This window comes from Triticum urartu, chromosome 7 (genome assembly GCF_003073215.2).
Source record: "Triticum urartu cultivar G1812 chromosome 7, Tu2.1, whole genome shotgun sequence".
In the NCBI taxonomy this organism is placed as follows: Eukaryota; Viridiplantae; Streptophyta; class Magnoliopsida; order Poales; family Poaceae; genus Triticum; species Triticum urartu.
The window spans coordinates 381,132,960-381,146,723 of record NC_053028.1 but is presented as its reverse complement, the minus strand read 5'-3'; positions in this window follow the sequence as shown (position 1 = coordinate 381,146,723).

Here is a 13,764-nt window from a genome sequence, read left to right as displayed (position 1 = left end):
ACAATAAAGAACCAATCATGGAGCGGTATACCTTATGATCGAAGTCAATACCATTTTCATCGGTGCATAGATGGCCATTTGTGGGCATAGGAATTTTGACGCCTTTGCAATCTTGCATGCCAAATTTCCTCAGTACATCCTTGAGGTATTTCTCCTGAGATATGAATATGCCATTGCGTTGTTGATGAATTTGAAGACCTAAGAAGAATTTCAACTCTCCCATCATAGACATTTGGTATTCATGCCTGTGGGGCCTGCTTGAGGCCATAGAGGGCCTTGTTGAGTCTGAAGACTTTGTCAGGATTCTTTGGATCTTCAAAACCCGTGTGTAGCCTTGAGCTACAAGCCGTGCCTTATTCCTCACCACAAGGCCGTTTTCATCTTGCTTGTTGCGGTAGATCCACTTTGTGCCAATGATATTGTGCTTGCGAGGATCTGGACGTTTGACCAGTTCCCAGACATTATTGAGCTCGAACTGATGTAATTCTTCTTGCATGGCCTGAATCCACTCAGGCTCCAGAAATGCTTCATCTACCTTAGTGGGCTCTGTGATAGAGATAAAAGCATAGTGCCCACAAAAGTTAGATAAATGTGAAGCTTTTGAGCGTGTGAGAGGACCTGGCGCTTTGATGTCATTGATGATCTTTTCAACTTGCACTTCTTTTGCAATGCGAGGATGAGCTGGTTGTCGTTGAAGAATTTGATCAGCGTTTTCTTCAGCACCATTTTCTTCAGCATTTTCTTCAGGTGCATTAGCTCGACGTTCTTCATGTTCTGGAATGAATTCTTCAGCAGATTCTTCAGTGGGAATGACATCCTCAGTAGCCTTGAACTTGATAGTTTCCTCAGGTGCTGGTTCATCTATCACAGTAGGTAGGTGCTCTCTTTGCGAGCCATTAGTTTCATCGAACCGCACGTCTAGAGTTTCAACAACCTTGTGAAGAACGTGGTTGAAGACTCTGTAGGTGTGCGAGTCCTTTCCGTAACCAAGCATAAAACCTTCATGTGCTTTCGGTGCAAATTTTGACTTGTGATGAGGATCTCTAATCCAACATTTAGCACCGAAGACTTTGAAATAACTTACATTGGGTTTCTTATCAGTGAGGAGTTCATAGGCAGTCTTCTTGAAGAATTTGTGAAGATATACTCTGTTGATGATGTGGCACGCAGTATCAATTGCCTCGGTCCAGAATCGACGAGGCGTTTTGTATTCATCAAGCATAGTGCGAGCCATCTCAGCAAGAGTCATGTTCTTGCGCTCCATGACGCTGTTCTGTTGAGGAGTATAAGGAGCAGATAACTCATGAGTAATACCAAGTTCATCAAGATAGTCATCGAGACCAGAATTCTTGAACTCTGTGCCATTGTCACTTCTGATGTGCTTGATCTTCACACCAAAGTTGGTTGAAGCCCTCGAGGAAAATCGTCTGAAGACTTCCTGCACTTCATGTTTGTAAGTAACAAGGTGTACCCATGTGTAACGAGAATAATCATCAACAATAATAAAGCCATATTGAGATGCTTCATTTGAAATAGCATAATAATGATTAGGACCAAAGAGATCCATGTGAAGCAATTCAAATGGGCGAGTGGTGGTCATGATAGTCTTTGCTGGATGCTTGGTCTTCGTCATCTTCCCAACTTCACAGGCTCCGCATAGGTTATCCTTGAGGAATTTGACATTCTCGATGCCAATGACATGCTTCTTCTTCGCAAGCGTGTGAAAATTCCTCATGCCTGCATGACCAAGTCGTCGATGCTAGAGCCAGCCTTCTGAAGCTTTTGCAAGTAAGCACATGGCTGGTTGTGGTCCTGTAGAGAAATCAACAATATACAGGTCTCCTCTCCTAAAGCCTTCGAAGACTTTGGAATTGTCAGCTTCCATAACCACAACACAACGGTACTTTCCAAAGACAACAACCATATCAAGATCAAAAAGCATTGAGAAAGACATAAGGTTGTGTCCTAAGGACTCAACAAGCATGACTTTGTCCATGTGTCGATCCTTTGTGATCGCAACCTTACCTAGACCCAATACTTGACTTTTGCCTTTGTCAGCAAAGATGATATGCTTCAGATGCGACGGAGATAATGGAGCATCCATCAATAGATTCTTGTCACCAGTGATGTGGTTTATACATCCACTATCGAGGACCCACTCAGTGGCTTTGGGTTGATCATCCTCCAGATGAATTAGTGCAGCTTACAAACTCATATACTTCATCAGTGAAGAATATGACATGAATTCATCAGGTCAATTTCATCAAGTAAAAGAACAGATAAAGCAATATGAGGACCTGAGAAATGAAAGTTCATTTCTTCATGATTAGCCTGTGTCCTATCAGGCATACTCAGGTCTCCAGCAAATTCTTCAGACGATTACGTACGTCTGGAGATCTGACCCTGCAGAAGAGATTAGTTCTTTTTCTTCACCACCCACCTCTGAAGGGGTGGCAAAGAGTTCATCATTCTGCGAGCTCCATACGAGAAGGATGGCATAGAATCCAGTCCATTTCGTTTCACATAAGAGGGGTTAGAGTAATCATAAGAGTAAGCAGAGAAATTCTTCGAGGACTTGTGGACATAATGATTTGAAGAATAATGCACATATCCATAATCCTTGGATCTTCCCTGCGAAACAGACGGGTTAGCACGATGATGTTCATATGAGGACTTTGATCCTTTTGATGAATATGATCCATGTGAGGAGTTTTGTCCGTATGAGGACTTGGATCCATATGAAGAATTTGGTCCATATGAAGCATTTGATCTGGGGTTCCTATTCTTCATAGGTGGCGTCATGATGACATTCACCTGAAGATTTTCAAGGCATCTTTTGGGAACCCAGATTTTCTTCATAGGGGGACCGTTCCTGCAGTTAGTGCCAGCATATCTAGCAAATACTTCACCATTCTGATTTTTGAACAGTTTATAGTTGGAGTCAAATGACTCATCATCAGAACAAGGAGATTCACATGCTAATCCAGATAAGTTAGATGGATCAACTGGAGGTCCCTTTGCAGCAACCCATGTAGTTTTGGGGTACTGCTCAGGCTTCCAATATGTACCATCAGCATTGAGTTTCCTCTCAAAGGCAATACCCTCTTTCCTAGGGTTCCTGTTGAGGATCTGCTTTTTAAGCACATCGCAAAGAGTATGATGCCCTTTGAGGCTTTTGTACATGCCTATCATGTACAATTTCTTCAGCCCTGCATCGTCAGTGATACTAGCAATGTCCTCAGATGAGGAATTAGTAATAGCAGAGGCATGTGAAGAATTTGAAACATTAGTAGCATTTGAACATTCAGGTGAAGAATTAGCAGATTCACGTTCAATGCATTTCAAGCATGGAGGAACAAATTCTTCCTGAGAAGCACTGATTTGTTGAGCAAGTAATGGATCGCGCTCCATCTGAAGATCTTCATAACTCACTCTTAGCGTCTCAAGATCTTGCTTTCTTTGAAGAAATTCATAAGAAAGCTTCTCATGATCCGATAAGAGAGTGTTATGATGACTTTGAAGTTTGTCAAGCTTGGACTGAAGTCTTTGAAGATTTTCAGTCAAAGTTTCAGTGCGATCCATTTCTTCACCCAACATATCATCACTTTTGTCTAGCATATTTTGAACCTTTTCTAAAGCCCTTTGTTGTTTTATAGCAATCTTAGCAAGTTTAGAATAGCTGGGCTTAAGGTTTCCATCAGATTCATTCTCACATGATTCAGATGAGGTATATTTGAGTACCTTGGCACCCTTTGCCATGAAGCAATAGGTGGGAGCGTAGTCATCATTCCCTTCATCAGCCTTGTTGGTGAGGTCATTTTCTTCAGTGTTGAAGATAGACTTGCTGACGAATGTAGTAGCGAGAGCAAGGCTCGCCACTCCAGATTCAGACTCCTCAGATGACTCCTCTTCCTCATTTTCTTCAGATTCAGCCTCAGAGTCCATTTCCTTGCCAATGAATGCCCTGGCCTTCTTGGAGATGCTCTTCTTGTGATATGAAGGCTTTGAGGATTTTGATGATGAGGATTTTGTGGATTTCTTCTTTTTCTTCGCATCATCAGAACTGTAATCCTTGTATTTCTTCTTCTTTGATTCCTTTTCCCACTGAGGACAATCTTGAATGAAATGTCCAGGTTTCTTGCACTTGTGACAGAGCCTCTTCTTGTAGTCACTGGGTGAGGAATCATTACTCCTTGAGGGTCTTCCAAGGCGACCACGCCTTGAGAACTTTTGGAACTTCTTCACGAGCAGAGCCAGATCATGGCTCAATTCTTCAGGATCACCAAGGCTACTACCAGAGTCTTCATCTTCGGACTCAGATATTGCCTTTGGCGTTCAGTGCACGTGATCTGCCATAGCTCGAACCATAGAGATCTCTCTTTTCAGCAAGTTGGAACTCATGAGTATTTAGCCTCTTGAGAATATCAACGGGGTCAAGTGACTTGTAATCAGCACGTTCCTGTATCATCAATGCCAGAGTGTCAAATGAGGAATCAAGCGATCTCAGCAATTTCTTCACCACCTCATGGTCGGTGATGTCAGCGGCACCAAGTGCTTGAAGCTCATTTGAGATGTCAGTGAGGCGATCAAAGGTTTTTTGAACACTTTCATTGTCGAGTCTTTTGAAGCGGTTGAAGAGATTGCGAAGAACATCAACTCAAGAGTCACGCTAAGTTGAGACTCCTTCATTCACTTTGGACAACCTGTACCAGATAAGCTTCGCTGTCTCCAAAGCACTCACTCGGCCATATTGTCCTTTGCTTAGATGGCCACATATGATATTCTTCGCTTGAGAGTCGAGTTGCTTGAATCTCTTCACATCAGCAGCATTCAGAGAAGGTGTGACTGAGGGAACACCATTTTCCACAACATACTAGAGATCGTTATCAATTGCCTCAAGATGCATTCGCATCTTATTCTTCTAGTAGGGGTAGTCCGTCCCATAGAAGGTAGGACACCCAGCAGAGACCTTGATCATACCTGCGGTCGACATAACTAAAACTCCAGGCGGTTAAACCAAAATCACACAGAACAAGGGAGTACCTTGCTCTGATACCAATTGAAAGTGCGTTATATCGACTAGAGGGGGGTGAATAGGTGATTTTTATGAAATTCTTCACTGAGGAATTTGCCAGTGAGGAAATTCCTTAGCGAAGAACTACTAGCAGCGGAATGAGTACTCAAAAGTAAACATAACAGAATACAAGCATAGTCATCATGATGAAATGAAGACGGGCACAGAGTACAGAAGCGTAAGCACAGGATAACACAGGATGAAAACAAACAGACTGAAGAAATAGAACTGAGGACATTGAGAAAGTCTTTAGTCAAAGTCTTCAAACACAGATATGAACAAGCACACAACATAGTTATGAGGAAATGGAAGATTTGAAGAAATAGAACCAGTAAGCTTGGTGAAGACAATGATTTGGTAGACCAGTTCCAACTGCTGTCTCAGTTGTACGTCTGGTTGGAGCGGCTGAGTATTTAAACTCGAGGACACACAGTTCCGGACACCCAGTCCTGAACACGCAGCTCAGGACACCCAGTCCTCACCATATTCTCCTTAAACTAAGGTCACACAGACCTCGTCCAATCACTCATGGTAAGTCTTCAGGCGACTTCCAAACCTTCACAAACTCGGTCACTCGGCGATCCACAATTCCTCTTGGATGCTCTAGACCATGACGCCTAACCGTCTGGAAGAAGCACAGTCTTCAAAGGTAACAAGCGTCGAATCCACGCAGGATCAATCTCTTCAGTGATGCTCAATCACTTGGGGTTTGTAGGTGTTTGGGTTTTGGGTTTTTCCTCACTTGATGATTTTCGCTCAAAGTCATCAGAGGATGGGTTGCTCTCAAATGACAAGTGTCGGTTTCTCTCGGAGCAGCCAACCAACTATTGGTTGTAGGGGACGGCTACTTATAGCCTAGGGAGCAGCCCGACATGATAAGACATAAATGCCCTTCAATGATATGACCGTTAGGTGGATAGATATTTTGGGACAGCTGGCGCATAGCACAACAACGGTCGGAATTTTGAGTAGCAAAATCCTTAGGGCTATCATGTTCCTCACTGTGTAGGCAATCCGCACTGGCAAATTCCTAACTCCTCAGTCAGGACAAATTCCTCAGAGACCAGAAGAACTTCGTCTCTGTCACTGAAGAAATTGACTGAACTGTATGAGATTTCCAATGGCTTCACTCAAAGGGATTGGTAGGTGTAGGATTTTGAGTTGAGCATCACGTGGAAATTTTCCTTAGTATTTCCTCGACCCCCTTTAATAGTACGGTGTTTCCTATGACTCAAGAAAGAGAAAATGAAACTACGAAAACAAAAGTCTTCACGCTTCATGTTCCTCGAACGAATAACAAGTCTTCAAGGTCACACTAATTTCTTCACTTTCAAAGTCTTCAGAAAGTCTTCAGTGATCCAAAGTCTTCAGTTGAAGAACTTCATTTTTAGGGGTCGACTTTCTCTGTAAATATCAAGCTCCTCATAGACTTATAGACATGTGTACACTCACAAATGCATTAGTCCCTTAACCTATAAGTCTTCAATACACCAAAATCACTAAGGGGCACTAGATGCACTTACAAATTCTTTTACGCATGATTTGGTATCTTTGTAATTCTCTTCAAACTATCGGTTTGGTTTGGCCAACTAGATTGGTTTTTCTTGCAATGGGAGAAGTGCTTAGCTTTGGGTTTAATCTTGCGGTGTCCTTTCCCAGTGACAGTAGGGGAAGCAAGACACATATCGTATTGTTGCCATCGAGGATAAACATATGGGGTTTACATCATATTGCTTGAGTTTATTCCTCTACATCATGTCATCTTACTTAATGTGCTACTCTGTTCTTCATGAACTTAATACCCTAGATGAAGGCAGGAGTCGGTCGATGTGTGGAGTAATAGTAGTAGATGCAGAATCGTTTTGGTCTACTTGACATGGACGTGATGCCTATATTTCAAAATCATTGCCTTAGATATCGTCATAACTTTGCGCTTTTCTATCAATTGCTCGATAATAATTTGTTCACCCATTGTATTATTTGCTATCTAGAGAGAAGCCTCTAGTGAAATCTATGGCCCCAATGACTATTTTCCATAATATTAGTTTTTGATCTACTATTTTCCATCATATTAGTTTCCGGTCTACTATTTTGCAATCTTTTACTTTCCGATCAATAAACCAAAAAACCCAAAAATATTTACTTTATCTTTTGTTTAGTTTCATCTATCTCTATTAGATCTCACTTTTGCAAGTGACCGTGAAGGGATTGACAACCCTTTGTCATGTTGGGTGCAAGTTGTTTGATTGTTTGTGCAGGTATTGGTGATTTGTGTGTTGTCTCCTACTAGTCTCTAACCGAGGGAAATACTTATCTCTACTTTGCTGCTTCACCCTTTCCTCTTCAAGGGAAAAACCAACACAAGCTCAAGAAGTAGTAGAGACGTGTGGAGAAAATGCATGCATGGGGAGGAGAGAGTGTGTGTGTTTGTGACAGAGAGATCCCCTGGAGATCGTGATGGAACTACATGGGTGGGAGATCGAGTGATAAGGTGTGTGTGTGTGTGTGATAGAAGATACCCCAAGAGATATCGAGATAGACATATGGATGGAAGGAGACAATACGTGTGTTCCTGATGGATAGTGAGAGATAGTCATACTTAGGGGGGAGTGCATGTGCCTTTGATGGAGTGAGGGATTATGGTACTTAGGGGGTGCGTGTCACATAGAGAGAGAACAAGGGCGGAGAGTGTTAGATGGGTCTATGTAGCACGAGCGAGATATGTGTATGTGTGAACCAGGGAGATATAAAGTTTGACAGAGATAGAGGAGCCCTGATATGGCTAAGTGGTGCGTTAGATAGCTGAGGGGGGGAGATACTACATCTGTTCGATAATGCAGTGCATACAAATTATTTGGAAGTCAAAATTTGGAAACTTTGACCAGGTTTATGCAAATATTATATATATCTACAATACCAAAGATACATCATACGAAACTACATCTCATGATGAATCTAATGATATATGTTTGTCATTCTAGATGTAAATGTTTTTCTCCACGTACCTGGTCAAACTCTGTGAAGTTTGACTTTTCAATAAATATATATGCTATGGACCAAAGAGAGTACCTTCGAGAGATATCAAGTGTGTGTGAAGGATAATGAGTGAGTGTGCAAAAATAGTGTGTGTGTGAAATAAAAAGGGACAACAAACGATAAAATAGAGAGAGTGTGTGTTCATTTCTTATGCAAACATATCATGCATGCATCTTTGAGATAGAAAAGCGAGGTGAGGAGATACACGAAGATAGCTAGTGCATGATTGTTTGCAACAGAGAGATACACCCTTATAGCACAGTCCAATAGAGGTCTGGCCAACAAGGGGAAGAGGTCGGGAGGGACGCAAGGAGAAGATGGACGCATGGGGAGGGAGAGAGGGTGTGTCTGTGATAGAGAGATCCCCTCGAGATCATGAGGGGACTATATGGGTGGGAGTGAAGGAAATATGCCCTAGAGGCAATAATAAAGTTGTTATTTATATTTCCTTATATCATGATAAATGTTTATTATTCATGCTAGAATTGTATTAACTGAAAACTTAGTACATGTGTGAATACATAGACAAACAGAGTGTCACTAGTATGCCTCTACTTGACTAGCTCGTTGATCAAAGATGGTTAAGTTTCCTAGCCATAGACAAAGAGTTGTCATTTGATAAACGGGATCACATCATTAGAGAATGATGCGATTGATTTGACCCATCCGTTAGCTTAGCACGATGATTGTTTAGTTTACCGTTATTGCTTTGTTCATAACTTATACATGTTCCTATGACTATGAGATTATGCAACTCCAGAATACCGAAGGAACACTTAGTGTGCTATCAAACGTCACAACATAACTGGGTGACTATAAAGATGCTCAGGTGTCTCCGATGGTGTTTGTCGAGTTGGCATAGATCAAGATTAGGATTTGTCACTCTAAGTATCGGAGAGGTATCTCTAGGCCCTCTCGATAATGTACATCACTATAAGCCTTGCAAGCAATGTAACTAATGAGTTAGTTATGGGATGTAGCATTATGGAACAAGTAAAGAGACTTGCCGATAACGAGATTGAACTAGGTATGATGATACCGACGATCGAATCTCGGGCAAGTAACATACTGATGACAAAGGGAACAACGTATATTGTTATGTGGTTTGACCGATAAAGATCTTCGTAGAATATGTAGGAACCAATATGAGCATCCAGGTTCCGCTATTGGTGTAGCGATCCGACCTCAGACGGTCAAATCTCTGTGCATAAGTGTCATCCCTGGATCGGTAATGCTGACACACACAGTAATTTAAGGATATATAACAGAGTGCAATCACACACTTATTACATCGAATGTCTCAAAAGAGAACTTATTACAATAAATATGGCTTAAGTCCATCTAAGTAAGATAACAGCGAAAGACTTGGAAGATAAAGTGAGTCCATCAACTCCAATTGCATAGCTGTGTGCATGACAACGACCTAGCGCACCTTAATCTTCATCTGAAAAGTCTGCAACATGATATGTTGCAGCCCGAAATGGGTTAGCACATGGAATATGCTGGCAAGATAACACAATGGAGCAATGAACAAGTAAATGATATCACTACATGCATATATGGCTGGTGGAGGCTCTATGGTTAGAATGTTTTTTGCCAAAAGCCAATTTTTCCCTACTACAAAGGAATATATTTTATTTAACTATCATGGTAGTTGATAAACATTGACAATGGTACCCCCATCTCAATCCCAATTAAAAAGTAATTAATATCCCAACAAATTAATTTAGAGTGATGAGATCAACATAGTAATTCAAGCACCAAATACTCAAGATGTCCATAACCGGGGACACGGCTAACCATGATTAGTTTGTACAATTTGCATAGGTTTGCACACTTTTTCCCACAAGACTCGATCTCCTCCGTTGAATTTCTCGCACTACATGGTGTTTGAGAAACGGATGACCGAGACACAGTCTTTCAGAAACATTAACACTTTACTCAGGGTAGACAGTACCAACCTACATCCCCTACATCTGCTATTCTACCACTGAAAGAGGTCATGAAACATACTCAAGTATGCTAGAGCCCATAATAGCTTGTGGCTGCATACGGAAGTTTCTAGCATGAATAATCTTATGATCCCTTTGAGCCTGGGTGGCGAACCAAAGGACAACACTGGTATATCCCAAGGTGCCCACAACCAATCCACCCAGATGTGTATTTAAGTAGCCACCTTAAGTTAACCATTAATTAATAATCTCACATCTTTCATGGATCACTCAAACCAAACCACGTCTACGAGCATAGCATAGCAACCTAAGCATAACGTAGAAGTAACTCCCAAGGGTTTGATAATAGAAGGGCAATAGGTTCTACCTCATCATCTACTTCCAACTACCCACACGTTAATCACATCCTAATCATGCAGTGTTTGAGGATTATAACTAATGCATAAAAACTGGGTAATAAAGGGGTATGATCAAAGTGTTACTTGCCTTGCTGACGATCCACAAAACCTAGAGACTCGTAGCAGCATGCTTCGCACTCCGAGAATTCTATCGCAAACAAACAATAGCATACATAAGCACTCAAGCATAGATGCAAGGGTAAAACTCAAATAAGAAGATCCAAATCTAAAAGTCCAACTGAAGAGCTTCGATTTGCAAAAAGAGACAATCAAAACGAACCTACAGAACTGAAACTACGGCCAAAAGAACTTTGAATTCAAACCTGCTTGAAACCAAATTTTAATATTGTCAAAACCATGTTCAGGTTGATTAACCAGAAAGAGGGATTCAAGACGAAGATTTTGGCATTGGTTTCACTGGATTTGGACGAACGGTTGAAAAGTTGCGAGGTTTGAAGATCAGGGGCTAATTTGCGATCAAAATAATCGCAGATAGGTCCCTAGCCGAAAATAAAATTAAAATAAAAAGACTACGGCGTGAACATCCGCTAATAGAGGCAAATAGACGAATTCGTTCGTTAACACAAACTAACAAACGAACGTTCGTAAATTAGAACTAACCAAAGAAAACCGAACCGATCTAATAAAAAAACCCGATCTAGGGTTTTTTTTAAAACGGCGGTTTTACCTAAAACCGAAAAAGACCGGCAGTGAGGTCAAATGGCGGTGGCGGGATTCCGGCGGGCGGTGGCTCGGCGAGACAGCGAGGCCACGGCGCTGCGCGGGGCGGCGGCTACGTGGCGGCGGCGGCAGCAACGGCGCGGGGCGTCGGGCGCAGGCTGCGACGGTGGGCGTCTCGGGTGGTGGTGCGGACAGTGTGGGGAGGCGGCGGCGGGGCGGGGTCATAAAGGGGAGGGGGCGAGGCCGACTTGCGGGAGGGGCGACGCGGGGTGACTCGGAGCCGGACTCCGGCGGAGTCCGCCGCGAGCACAACAGGGAAGGCGGCGGCGCAACGGGCCGTCTGGGCCTTCGGCCCAGTGCGGTCCGGGAATTTTTTTAAAAAAACATTCTGTTGAAAAGGAAAAATCCTAAATAAATATAAAATTTTTAAAAATGCCCAAAACAATTTTCACTGTCTAAATAAAATACTTAGAACATAGTGAACATTTTCTTGGCCTAAGAAATGCAATTTTGAAACATGCATATTTTCTAATTCGAATAAAATAGCAATAAAAATTCAAATAAAATATTTATTTGATTTTAAATTTCTTCCTACAATATTTCTTTATTTTGGACAAGTCATATTATCTCCTCCCTTTTATTTTTTATTCGAAATATTTTCGGAGAGAAAAAATAATTAAAACCAAAATGATCCTCTTTTCAACATTTGAGAAGAATTCAAATATGAAAATGAATGAAATCCCCAACTCTCTCCGTGGGTCCTTGAGTTGGTTAGCATTTCTAGGATCAAAACCAAAATGCAAATAAAATATGATATGCATATGATGACCTATGTGTCACATTCCAAATTGAAAATTTGGGTTGTTACAATTGGTTACTGACCGGTCATGTCTACATAGTTCTCGAACCTGTAGGGTCCGCACACTTAGCGTTCGCTGACGATTGGTATTATGAGTTTATGTGTTTGGAGTCCCGGATATGATCACGGACATGACGAGGAGTCTCGAAATGGTCGAGACATAAAGATCGATATATTGGATGACTATGTTTGGACATCGGAATTGTTTCGGGTGAGTTCGGGCATTTACTGGAGTACCGGAAGGTTACCGAAACCCCTCGGGGAGTGTATGGGCCTTACTGTGCCTTAGTGGGAGAGAGGAGGAGGCGGCCTAGGAGGGGGCTCTCCCCCCCCCCCACCAAGCCCAATCCGAATTGGGAAGGGAGGCCGGCCCACCTTTCCTTCCTCCCTCTCTCCTCCTTCCTTCCTCTCCTACTCCTACTTGGAAGGAGGGGAATCCTACTCCCGGTGGGAGTCCCCTAGGGCGCGCCATAGAGGGCCGGCCCTCCCCCTCCTCCACTCCTTTATATACGGGGGAGGGGGCACCCCATAGACACACAAGTTGATCATTGTCTTAGCTGTGTGCGGTGCCCCCCTCCACCATAATATACTTCGGTCATATCATAGCGGTGCTTAGGCGAAGCCCTGTTCTGGTAGCTTCATCATCACCATCAGCACGCCATCATGCTGGATCTAGAGTTAGTGGGACGTCACCGAGCTGAATGTGTGCAGATCGCGGAGATGCCATACCTTCGGTGCTAGGATCGGTCGGATCGTGAAGACGTTCGACTACATCAACCACGTTGTCATAACGCTTCCTCTTACGGTCTACGAGCGTATGTGGACAACACTCTTCCACTCTCGTTGCTATGCATCACCGGGATAGATCTTGCGTTTGCGTAGGAATTTTTTTGAAATTACTACGTTCCCCAAACAATGGCATCCGAGACAGGTCTATGCATAGATGTTATATGCACTAGTAGAACACAAAGGAGTTGTGGGCATGGGTATATACATATTGCTTGCTGTCACTAGTTGATTCTTGATTCAGCGGTATTGTTGGATGAAGCGGCCCAGACCGACATTACAAGTACGCTTACGCGAGACTGGTTTTACCGATGTGCTTCTCACACAGGTGGCTAGTGGGTGTCTGTTTCTCCAGCTTTAGTTGAATCGGATTCAATGAACAGGGTTCTTTTTGAAGATCAAAAAGCAATCACTATACCGCATTGTGATTTTTGATGCATAGGTAAGAACGGTTCTTGCTCAGCCCGTAGCAGCCATGTAAAACATGCAACAACAAAGTAGAGGACGTCTAACTTATTTTTCCAGGGCATATTGTGATGTGATATGGTCAAGACATGATGCTAAATTTTATTGTATGAGATGATCATGTTTTGTAACGGAGTTATCGGCAACTGGCAGGAGCCATATGGTTGTCGCTTTATTGTATGAAATGCAATCGCCATGTAATTGCTTTACTTTATCACTAAGCGGTAGCAATAGTCATAAAAGCAATAGTTGGCGAGACGACAACGATGTTTTGATGGAGATCAAGGTGTTAAGCCAGTGATGATGGTGATCATGACGGTGCTATGGAGATGGAGATCAAAGGCACAAGATGATGATGGCCATATCATATCACTTATATTGATTGCATGTGATGTTTATCCTTTATGCATCTTATTTTGCTTAGTTCGGCAGTAGCATTATAAGATGATCTCTCACTAAATTTCAAGGTATAAGTGTTCTCCCTGAGTATGCACCGTTGCTATAGTTCATCAT